The following is a 12,713-nucleotide window of genomic DNA, read 5'->3' as shown; positions in this document are numbered from 1 at the left end:
AAACTTTCCACCATGTAAGATGCATAATATTCTTTGAATCCTACTACATAGGAGTGGGATTATAATTGTAGTTATATAATTATAATAATATTTATAATATATTGTTATATTATTAATATTATATTATGTACAGACAAAGTAACCAAGGCACAGAAAGGTAAACTGATGATCAGGATTACAGTTTGGTAAACTGTAGATCAGGGATTTTGAACTCAACCAACCTAAGCCCAGAATCTGTGCTATTAACTAATCTGAGTCTGTGGCTTTCTAGAGTCTAAAACAATGTTAATGGATGATCTATGGTGTTGATGGGAGTGGAGGAAGTTGTTCCATTGGCACAAAAAGAGTAGAGAATGGCATTCTAGAGTTTTCAGTGTCAAGGGTTGGTGCTCAGATGTGCTGCCCAAATATATTTACTTCTTTCTGCTGAGTTTTGAAGACAAAAGGAAAATGTTAAATGAGATACAAAGTACTGATTCTTTACTAGTATAAGACCTAGTTGCTGTCACCTGCCCAAGATGTCTGTTTTGAGAAAGGCCTCTGTAATTCTTCTGTGTTTCCTTTGGGCTGCTATCTGGTATAATCTCTAACCAATTTCAGGCAGAGGAACCTAAACAGACCTGGCCTGCATCGAGGCCTGGGGGTGGTAAATCAGCTGTGGAACATAGGATCCTGTCTGTAAGTTACAGTTAGCCTTCCTATTTGAAAAACTGGCCCAACTATTGTCTCCTTGTCTGATAAATCCCATCATGCCCACTCTCTTCTGTGGGAAAGAGCTAGTAAAGGAACATGGAGAGGGGGCAGAAGCTTGGATTGATGCTGTCAATGGAAGAAACCTCTAAACATGTAAAGAATTTTTTAAAGAATTTATTTGAGCCAAACTGATGACAATTACTGGGAAGCAAGATCTCAAATGTCCCAGAGAATGACAGTTTTGCAGTTTATTAAGGAGGGAACATAAAGATTACATAAAGATAGTGGAAAGCAAGGTGGGGACTGGATTATAGGATAATTAACAAAATAATATGCTCTCTTGAGGGTGGTTACAGTGGTGTCTGAAAAAGAGGCGTTTCAAAGGTGTGTTAACCTAGATGCACAGAAACAGTGGACAGGGCTTGTTTAAGGCAAAGATACGCCTTTTACTAAAGAAGTTTCATGCATTGGGTGTGACTAGCCGTTCACCAGGACCTGATCAGTTAGGAATTTATGATCAGATCATCCTGTGAGATTACTTTCAGTCACTGGACTTAATCAGATTTTTTTATAGCATCACCTTTTCATCCACAATGTTTCCTTATGTAAGGGATAATGGAAAACCATGAGTAGACATTCAAAAACCTACCTCTTCAATTCTCACTATAGTCCTTTGATACTAAGTAAACATCTTAACAAATTAAATGTTTATGGATGACCTATAATAAAGTTAGACTAATAGAACTAGTATATGAATAATGGAAATTACATGAAAAATGGTAAAATATCATCAACTCCAAATTATCTGTCATTAAAATCTTCTGTTCATCAATGTCATACAAAATAGGGTATTGGCAGCATTTTGACAATTAAAAAAAAAAAAAGCCCAAAGTGAAATCCCTTGTCCTCAGGGTAACAGACCAAGACTTAATTGAGGTGTAAGCCCCTCCCAGGAATGTGACTTTAAACTGGAATTTCCTGATCAACACTAGTGAAGTAATCTGCTTGAGAAGACCCCTGCCCCCTTCCCCAAAGATAGGTGACCTTGTCCCAAACCATTCTTTCTTTTCTTTTGCTAAGAACTTTCTAGTCTCACCCAGATTCAGCCTATAAAAACTTCACATTTTGTGCACAACATCTCAAAGAACGCTTTCTGCTTTCTAGTAGATGGGATCCTGCCTGATTCGTGAATCATTCAATAAAACCAATAAGATCTTTAAAATTGACTGGGTTGAATTTTTATTCTTTATCACCTTATAATGATATCATATAGCCTTGCTTAACATTTATGTTTATAAATGATATGATAACATTTACAAAAACTAGTGTTAAGAGACTATGGGGAAGACATCTTTTTTCCTGATTTAAAAATAATTTAAAAAAAATTATAGTACTTTGTGCTGTTAAATATGGTAGTGCACTCTATTCCCTAATTTTGTTTTTTTTCTGTATTCTGCTCTGATTGAAAAGGCTGAAGGTTAGGAGAGCCAAAGGTGTGTGGGAAGCCAAAACAAGCCCCTAGCAAAGACTCTCAGGACAGATATGATGTGAGTTACAGGAAAGACACGCCTGCCTTTGGGTTGTTCCAAAGGAGATAGCTCCTTCTCATCTGCTATGAGGTAAAAGAAAGATGTTGGAGTTTTGGCTGAAAAAGAAAATACTCATGTAGAGTAAATATACATAATTCCTAAGGCCATACATGTTCTTAAGTGTTAGGTAGGCCAGAGGAATGAGTCGCAGGAGACCAAAATTGGTCTATTAGAATTTACTTAGCGTGTTTGAGCTGTGGGAGGTCAGGCAAGAAAAGACTATAACCTCTCCAAGCAAAAAGGGTTATGGAGTTTTATAGGAGGGGTAAATGAGGTTGTTCCCCTTTCAACGCTTCAGGGGGGTTTCGTTGCATTGTCTCTAGCAACAAAAGGTGTCAGGCATGACCAAGCCCTCCCATGCCCTCCAGCTCTACACCCTGGCCCCCGGGACCCCCTTGGGACCACCCAGGCCTGCCCAGGCCCTCCATCACAAGCCCCTAGGAGACAAACAAAGTACAAAGCAAGACAGGATAAGATGGCTTCTCCAGGCCTAAGGCAAAAACAAGCCGGCAGGTACAAAGTACAAAGCAAGACAAGATGGCATTTAAGATGAGAAGGTTCCTGTTCCTGGCCTAAATATGGCCTAACAGCCAGGGCAGAATCCGATAGGGGACAGCTGTCCTGATGAGACGGTGTGCTGGGGTTTTATATTTTTCCATGCAGGATGTAGGGTGCTTGTCAGCTTGCAGGGGGGCTGCCGTTACAATTGTTTTCTCCTGGGAACAGTCCTGTTTCCATCTATGATGGATGTCAGTCTGCAAGGGGTTGTCATTGTGATTGGGAACTATTCTGTTCTCAAGCACCTATGATGGATGTAAGGTGCTTCTCAGCTTGTAGGTGCAGTGCTAGGCAAGAGAGTTAGAGCCAAGCAGTTAATGTATAACCTCATTCCTGATAGCCCACAAGCTCGCTCCTGTTAACTCTTTGCCTGTCCCATCCTGCCAGCTCACAAGCCCACTCCCATTAACTCTTTACTTGTCTTATCAATATTTATTTCTCACAGTTCTGGAGGCTGGGGAATCTAAGATCAAGGTGCAGCCAATTTGGTTCCAGGTGAGGTTCCTCTCCTGATTTACAGATAGCTGCCTTTTTCTGTATCCTCATATGGTGAGGAGAGATAGAGAGAGCTCTGGTCTCTTTTCCTCTTCTTATGAGAACACTAATCTCATCATAAGGACCCACCCTCTGGCCTCAGTTGAACCTAATTACCTCCCAGTTGCCCCACCTTCTGATAACATCCCACTGGGGCTTCAATATATGAATTTTACAGGGACACAAACTTTCAGTCCATAACAAAAGTTACTGGAGGGATTCCTTGTTCTAACAAGATGACCTAAAAAGAGGAGGAAGTATTTGTAAACATTCTGATTGTAACATTTATACAAGTTACAGTGAAATACTATTATGAGCCACTTCCCTATAACATTTCTTTATACTATAAGTCAAATCAGGGTGCCCCAAATTGTATTGACACTTAAGAATGAAAAATTAAGAACTACAGTATCTTTGATTTAGTCTTATTCAAAATGATACAAATAGACAAATCACAATTTTGTAACCTTTAGTAAAATAATTGATATTTATTTTGGATCTTAACATCAGAAAGTGAATTTCAATCTTCTCTAAGAAGAGAAAAGAGCTCTCTATAATAGTGGAAGGATTGTATGGATAGATTAAAAAAATGTTGATTTATAACCTGGAGAATAGGAATTTTTATAGCAGACTATCTTTGTGAGAATATTTACAATATAAAATATTGTTCACTTAAACTTTTAAAGTGTTCTTCATAGGAGGTTGATTGCATTGAGCATATTTGTGATAATTTAGTCATCGATTATGACCTTACTGATCAAGCTTTCGATAATTAGAGTAATATAAAAGGAAAATGCAGATCTTTTAGCATGTGGGACATTACTACAATACTTTCTCCTCACAAAATATTATTATTATTATTACTATTATTATTATTTTGGTGCTTCACAAATTTGGGTGTCACTCTTGCACAGGGATTATGCTAATCTTCTCTGTATCATTCCAATTTTAGTATATGTGCTGCCAAAGCAGGCACACAAAATATTTTAAAAGTAAACTAAACGGTGCTTCCATCAAATTAAATTAAAAACTTAAAATAGTGGTTCTGTCAGATTAAATTAAAACCTTAAAAGCTTAATGGATCAGGTCAATATTCAATGTTTCAGAAGTAATTGGCAGCAGTGTGAGTGATATATTGTGAATAGGAGATCAGGTAGATAATATTTTAAAAATATGAACTCAGTCAGCAGCAGAGAGAATGGACACGAATACCTGAATTTGAGAGTTGTTTCAGAAGTGAGAATAGAAGGTAAAAAAGAGGAAATGTTAAAGAGAAAGACAAAATGTAACTGCAATTTAATAGCTTGGGTGATGCGTACCTAGCTTTTCCATAACAGACAAGATACAGATCACATAATATTGAGTGGTGACTAAGAGATGAGGAAAAACTTTATGAAAGCTCCATAAGCCATATAACAACAACATGACATTTAAGACATTTGAAAGTCTAAATCTATCATCCCATTCTCATCTCTAGTCTCTAATTAACCAACCTCTTCCTTACCCCAGTGCCCCCTCCTGATGATCTAATAAGTCAGTGGTACAAACACGTTATGCAATTTCCCTCCTAGCATTTTTATTTATTTCATCTTTTTTTGCTATGTGAAATGACCCTTCTCTAACATCTCTTCTAGGTTAAATCGCCCTGGTGCTCCAAGGCTCAGCTGAAGTGTTGTGTGTCCTTCCTCCCCCAGGCAAAATCTATTCTTTTTCTGTGTCTCCATAAACCTTAGTTTATAAGTTTATTACAGCCCTCAGCACATCGTTATTTAAAATTGCGTGTTTCAGTCTATTCTGCTAGAATACAAGTGCTGAAAGGCTTAACTTGCTTTGTCACATAAATGAAAGTCTCCTTATATAAATTGCTACATGTTATTTAACATTAACTCATAAAGACATATTTACCTACTCTTGTCATTTGCAGGCTAAGCTGCCGGTGTTGCAACAGTAAGTCTTACTGTTATGGTCCCTGCCCTCCCAAAGCTAACACCTAGTAAATGACACAGAATCAGAGACTAATAAAACAGTGTCATAACTTTAAAAATCATGATGATGGTGATGATGATGTTAATGAATAGTTATTGAGTACTTTCATGTGCCAAGCATGGTTCCAAGCACTGCACATGTATTATATAATCTAACCCTCACAACTACTCAGTGACAAAGGAAGTACAGAGTACTTTTATAGAGGTCAGTAGGAAGACACTTAACCAAGACTGGGAGTCAGCGAAAGCTTCCCTAACAAAGTGATTTCAAAATGGAGACCTGAAAAAATGACTAATGACTAGGGATTAGGCAGCTAGGAGAGAGAGAAGGGGAGAGAAGGGGAGGGGTGTGTATGTGTGTGTTTCGGTGAGGGTTAGAGAAAGGAAAAGTGCTTCGTTTTTGTTTTTTTTTAATTAAAGTTTATTGGGGTGACAATTGTTAGTAAAGTTACATAGATTTCAGGTGTGCAATTATGTATTACATCATCTATAAATCACATTGTATGTTCACTACCCAGAGTCAGTTCTCCTTCCATCACCATATAGTTGATTCCCTTTACCATCATCTACCACCCCCCTCCCCCCTTACACTCTGGTAACCCCTAAACTATTGTCCGTGTCTATGAGTTTTTGTTTGTCTTGTTCTTTTGTTGTTTTTGGTTTATATACCACATACCAGGGAAATCATATGGTTCTCTGCTTTTTCTGTCTGACTTATTTCGCTTAGCATCATACTCTCAAGATCCATCCATGTTGTCACAAATGCTCCTATATCATCTTTTCTTACTGCTGAATAGTATTCCATTGTGTATATACACCACAACTTCTTTATCCATTCATCTATTGAAGGATATTTTAGTTGTTTCCATGTCTTGGCCACCGTAAATAGAGCTGCAATGAACATTGGAGCACACTTGTCTTTATGAATAAATGTTTTCAGATTTTTTGGGTAGATACCCAGGAGAGGGATTGCTGGGTCATATAATTCTATTCGTAATTTTTTGAGGAACCTCCACACTGCCTTCCATAGCGGCTACACCAATCTGCATTCCCACCAACAGTGTATGAGGGTTCCTTTTTCTCCACAGCCTCTCCAACACATTACTATTTGTCTTGTTGATGATAGCCATTCTGACTGGGGTGAGGTGATATCTCATTGTGGTTTTTATTTGCATTTCTCTGATGATTAGTGATGTTGAGCATTTTTTTATATGTCTACTTGCCACTTGTATGTCCTCTTTGGAGAAATGTCTCTTCAGGTCCTCTGCCCACTTTTCTATTGGGTTGTTTGTTTCTTTGTTGTTGAGTTGCATGAGTTCCTTGTATATTTTGGATATTAGCCCCTTATCAGAGGCACTATTTGCAAACATCTTCTCCCATTCAGTTGGTTGCCTCTTCATTTTGTTGATGGTTTCTTTTGCTGTGCAGAAGATTTTAAGTTTGATATAGTCCCATTCACTTATTTTAGCTTTTACTTCCCATGCCTTTGGAGTCAAATTCATAAAATGCTCTTTGAACCCAAGGTCCATAAATTTAGTACCTGTTTTCTTCTATGCAGTTTACTGTTTCAGGTCTTATGCTTAGGTCTTTGATCCATTTTGAGTTAATTTTGGTACATGGTGACAGATAGCAGTCCAGTATCATTCTTTTGCACGTGGCTTTCCAATTCTGCCAGCACCATTTATTGAAGAAGCTGTCTTTTCTCCATTGTATGTTTTTTGCTGCTTTATCAAAAATTATCTGTCCATATTTATGTGGTTTTATTTCTGTGCTGTCAATTCTATTCCATTGGTCTATGTGTCTGTTTTTCTGCCAATACCATGCTGTTTTGATTATTGTAGCCCTGTAGTACAAGCTAAAGTCAGGGAGTGTGATACCTCCAGCATTGTTCTTTTTTCTTAAGATTGCTTTGGCTATTCGGGGTCTTTTGTGGTTCCATACATCTGATGATTTTTTGTTCTATTTCTTTAAAAAATGCCAATGGGATCTTCTTGGGGATCGCAGTAAATCTGTATATTGCTTTGAATAATATGACCATTTTAACTGTTGATTCTTCCAATCCATGAGCACGGAATGTCTTGCCATTTCTTTGTGTCTTCTTCAATTTCTTTTAAAAATGTCTTATAGTTTTCAGTATATAGGTCTTTCACATCCTTGGTTAAGTTTATTCCTAGGTATTTAATTCTTTTTGCTGAAATTGCAAAAGGAATTTTTTTTATTTTTATTTCTTTTTCTGAGATTTCATTGTTAGTATATAGGAATGCAATGGACTTTTGTACATTGATTTTGTAGCCAGCAACTTTACAGTATTCGTTGATTGTTTCTAATAGCTTTTTGGTGGAGTCTTTAGGGTTTTCTATATATAGCATCATGTCATCTGCAAAGAGTGACAATTTAACTTCTTCATTTCCAATTTGAATGCCTTTTATTTCTTTCTCTTGCCTGATTGCTCTGGCAAGGACTTCCAACACTATGTTGAAAAGCAGAGGTGATAGGGGACAGCCCTCTCATGTTCCTGAATATAGAGCAAAGGGCTTCAGTTTTTCACCGTTAATAATGAGATTAGCTGAGGGTTTGTTGTATATGGCCTTTATTATGTTAAGGTATTTTCCTTCTATACCTATTTTATTAAGTGTTTTAATCATAAATGGATGTTGTATCTTGTCAAATGTTTTTTCTTCATCAATTGATATATGATTTTTGTCCTTTATTTTGTTTATGTGATGTATCACATTGATGGATTTGCATATGTTGAACCATCCTTGTGCCCCTGGGGTAAACCCCACTTGGTCATGATGAATAATCTTTTTCATGCATTATTGCATTTGATTTGCTAGAATTTTGTTTAGGAGTCTTGTATCTGTATTCATCAGAGATATTGGGCTGTAGTTTTCTTTTTCTTGTGTTATCCTTACCAGGTTTTGGTATCAGGGTAATGTTGGCCTCATAAAATGAGTAAGGGAATACTGTCTCTTCTTCAATTTTTTGGGAGAGTTTGAACAGGACTGGTATTAGATCCTCTTGAAGGTTTGGTAGAATTCACTAGTGAAGCCATCTGGTCCCGGACTTTTGCTTTTGGGAAGGTTTTGGGTGACTGATTCAATTTCATTAGTGGTGATTGGTCTATTTAGATTTTCCAGTTTTTCATGGTTCACCCTAGGAAGGCTATATATTTCTAAGAATTTATCCATTTCTTCTAGCTTATTGAATTTTGTGGCATATAGTCCTTCATAGTACTCTCGGATGACCCTTTGTATTTCTGTGGCATCCATGATAACTTCCCCTCTTTCATTTCTGATTTTGTTTATTAGTGTCTTTTCTCTTTTTATTGTAGAGAGTCTAGCCAAAGGTTTGTCAATTTTGTTAATCTTTTCAAAGAACCAGCTCTTTGTCACATTAATTTTTTCTATTGTCATTTTGTTCTCTATTTCATTTAGTTCTGCTCTGATTTTTTATTTCCTTTCTTCTGCTGGCCTTGGGTTTCATTTGTTCTTCTTTTTCTAGTTCTTTAAGGTGTGACATGAGGTTATTTATTTGGGATTTTTCTTGATTCTTGCAATAGGCCTGTAATGATATAAATTTCCCTCTTAAAACTGCTTTCGCTGCATCCCAAAAATTTTGGTAGGATGTATTTTCATTGTCATTTGTTTCTACGTATCTTTTGATCTCTTCTCTAATTTCTTCTTTGACCCGGTCATTCTTTAAAAGTATGTTGTTTAATCTCCACATATTTGTGGTTTTTCCTGCTTTCTTTTTGCATTGGTATCCAATTTCAAAGCCTTGTGATCAGAGAATATGCTTGGTATGAGTTCAATCTTCTTAAATTTGCTGAGGCTAGTTTTATGTCCCAATATATGGTCTATCCTTGCGAACGTTCCATGTACACTAGAAAAAAATGTGTAGTCTGATGTTTTAGGATGAAATGTTCTATAAATGTCAATTACATCCATTTCATCTAATGTGTCATTTAGGGCTGCTATTTCTTTATTTTCTGTTTGGATGATCTATCCATAGCTGCCAATGATGTATTTAGGTCACCTGGTATAATTGTGTTTTGGTCAATTTCTCCCTTTAGTTCTGTTAGTAGTTGCTTGGTATATTTCGGTGCTCCCTGATTGGGGGCATAATCATTGATGACTGTTATGTCTTCTTATTGTATAGTCCCCTTTACCATTATGAAATGATGATCTTTGTCTCTTGTTACCTTTTTTACCCTGAAGTCTGTTTCATCTGATATCAGTATGGCTACACCTTATTTTCTCTGGATACCATTTGCTTGGAATGTCAATTTCCACCCTTTCACTTTGAGTCTGCTTGTCCTTATAGCTGAGATGTGTCTCTTGGAGACAGTATATGGTTGGGCTTAGTTTTTTGATCCAATCTGCTACTCTGTGCCTTTTTATTGGTGAGTTCAGTGCATTTACATTTAGGGTAATTATTGATATGTGAGTCTTTCCTATCATTCTATCTTTAGTTTTCTGGTAAGGCCGTGTATCCATTGTTTCTGTACCTTTTTGTTGTTTTCTATTATTTCTGTGTGGTGGTATTCTATGATTTTTCCCTCTGTTTCGTCTTTTGTTACATTATATTTTTCAGTTCTGGATTTTTTTTTTGAGCTTTTACCATTAAGTTTATGTAAAACAAAGTTTGATATTTAGAGTATTCCATTTTCTTTAGCATGCTTACTTTCTCCATTCCCATGTTCTTGTTCAGGCCTTTACTCTCCCGTTTTGGTTGCCACAAATTATCCCTGTTGATGGTGGTCGAATAACCTACTTTAGTATTTCTTGTAGGGCAGGTCGTGTGTTAGAAAATTCCCTCAGCTTCTGTATGTCTGGAAAGTTCTTTATTCCTCCTTCATATCTAAAGGACATCTTTGCTGGGTATATTATTCTTGGCTCATAATTTCTCTCTTTCAATATTTTGAATATTTGGTTCCACTCCCTCCTGGTTTGTAGAGTTTCTGCTGAAAAATCCGATGATATTCTAATGGGCTTTCCTGTGTAGGTTACCATCTTCTTTTCTTTGGCTGCCTTGAGGATTCTTTCTTTGTCATTGATGTTTGACAGCTTCAATACAATGTGCCTTAGAGAAGGCCTGTTGGGGTTGAGGTAATTAGGTGTTCTATTTGCTTCTTGGATTCGAGGATCCAGTTCTTTCCACAAGTTTGGGAAGTTCTCATTGACTATTTATTTGAATATACTCTGTGTTCCCTTTTCTCTTTCTTCTCCTTCTGGTATGCCCATTATTCTTATATTGCTCTTTCTGATGGAGTCAGAAAGTTCTTGTAGAATTCTTTCATTTCTTTGAAGTCGCAAGTCTTTTTCTTCTTCCATCCGTGTCATTTCCAGGTTTCTGTCTTCAATGTCACTAATTCGTTCCTCCATCTGGTCAACTCTACCATGTAAGCTAGCTATTTCATTCTTCATTTCTTGTATTAAGTTCTTAATCTCCAGGGATTCTGTTCGGTTCTTTTTTAAAATTTCAATCTCTTTGGTAAGATGTTCATTTTGTTCTTTGATTGTGTTTCTGAGTTCATCAAACTGCCTGTCTGTGTTTTCTTGCATCTCATTTAGATTTTTCAGAACTGCAATCTTGAATTCTCTATCATTTAAGTCACATATTTCCATATCTTTAAGTTCATTTTCTGGAGACTTTTCCTTTCCTTTCTGAGCTGTCTTGTTACCTTGGTTATTCATGGCAATTAATGATTTACTATTTCTCTTCCTAGGCATCTACAGGAGTGGGTTCTGCAAAAGGTTGATAGGAAGAGGTCTTTCTTTTGTTTTCCAGTGCGTGTTGGTAGAATGTTTTATTTTCTCTCCAACTGCAGCCTTTTATTCTCTCTCACACTGTGGTGTTATGTTTTCTCTGCACTAGTCCAGCTTCTCACACAATGGGGAGGATTCCCTGGAAGGTGGGCTTCTCCTCCATGAATAGTTCACCCGGGTCATAGGGCACTGCGTCTGTGTGGGGATGCAGAGAATTTTTGAAGTTCCAAAGTTCTCCCTGCACCAGATTCAGAACCCATATGTTTCAGCAGCCCTGTTTACTCCTGTAGGGATCTGCCCAGATAGGTGGGGATGGGGGCAGGGTGGGTTGTGAGAGGTGGCCCAGAGCAATGGCGGCGGCCACCACCACATCCAGTCCTCCTTCCACAGCTCCCTCCCCTTTGCCAGAAATAGTTGGGCAGAGAATCTGTGTCTGTGGACCACAGTTCTCAGAACTGCAAGTATTACGTTCTTTGAATTTGACACTGCTACTGTTCTGCTTCTAGCACTGGGCAGTTTGGGGCATGGCGAGCTCTGGGAGAGTAGGGAGGGGTCAGTTGGGCTCAGTGCCTATGGCTTCTGTTTTCTGCTTGGCAGTGAGGGCTTAAACCACCGTTTTCAGCCTCTTCCCTCAGTCTTTGTTCTGAGGTCTCTGCCATGAGCGTTGGGTTCAGCTGTGTTATATGCTGTCCCCTCAGCCCTGTGGGCCATAAACAGAGCCCTAGCAGTCTGGGTTCTTCCCTATCCCACAGCTGTGGTAGTTCCAGGATGCAGCGAGCTTGGAGCACTGAGCTAGGTCTGCGTCCTGCGCCCATGTAGCCCTGTCTCCTCACTTCTCCTTTCCTTCCTCCCCCCGCTTGTGCAATTTGCCCACCTTTAGGTTATTTCAGTAGTTTGCCTCTTAGTCTTGCCTGTCTGATATGCAGGGAGTCCTCTGTGGAGTTATAATTGTTCAATTTGTTGTAAATTCCAGGCGAGATTTCAAGAGACTCACCTCATGCTGCCATTTTTATGACATCACTCTGAAAAGTGTGTCTAACAGGAAACAAAGGCCAAAGTTTTATTTATATATATATAAATGTATGTATGCATATTTAGTGGATATTGGGCTGTCTACTTCTAAAGTCAGACTGTATCATGGAGCTTAATTCCTTTAGGAACAGTCATAAAAGGTAAAAGCTAGACTGGATCTATCATCCTCATTTTACAGATAGGAGCACTGAATCCCAGTGCAAGGAAATGTGTTCCCAATGCCATGCAGTCATTGGCAAGAGCCTGTTCCCAGGCCAGGCTCTTTCCAGGACACCATGCTGCTGCCTCTGTCGATTGTTAAACAGTTTCTACTTCAGCCAGCCAGCAGTAAATGTACGCAGACAGATAACATGTTTTATGATTCCCAACCACCACATTCCAGTTCAAAATATTTTGATTTTGATTATTCTCTTGATTATTGTTTAATAAGAAAAAATATAAATTATGGAATGTAATAGTACATATCTGTACTTAATCTCTAAACAGATGTGATCTAGAAATGATTCCTCTCAATCTTCCTGTCAACACATCAGTTTCACCCTGAAAATGTG

At 37.9% G+C, this 12,713-nt stretch overlaps 1 non-coding gene across 1 annotated transcript; it reads right to left on the bottom strand.

Moving 5' to 3' along the window:
* Nucleotides 1–4,243: 4,243 nt before the first annotated feature.
* On the bottom strand, nucleotides 4,244–4,350 carry LOC141570236 (U6 spliceosomal RNA). Its single transcript, XR_012494247.1, has one exon. It is a non-coding gene; the product is annotated as a U6 spliceosomal RNA (small nuclear RNA).
* Nucleotides 4,351–12,713: the final 8,363 nt, after the last annotated feature.

The sequence above is a fragment of the Rhinolophus sinicus genome, linkage group LG02 (genome assembly GCF_036562045.2).
Source record: "Rhinolophus sinicus isolate RSC01 linkage group LG02, ASM3656204v1, whole genome shotgun sequence".
In the NCBI taxonomy this organism is placed as follows: domain Eukaryota; kingdom Metazoa; phylum Chordata; class Mammalia; order Chiroptera; family Rhinolophidae; genus Rhinolophus; species Rhinolophus sinicus.
This window is presented reverse-complemented; position numbering and strand designations above follow the sequence as displayed.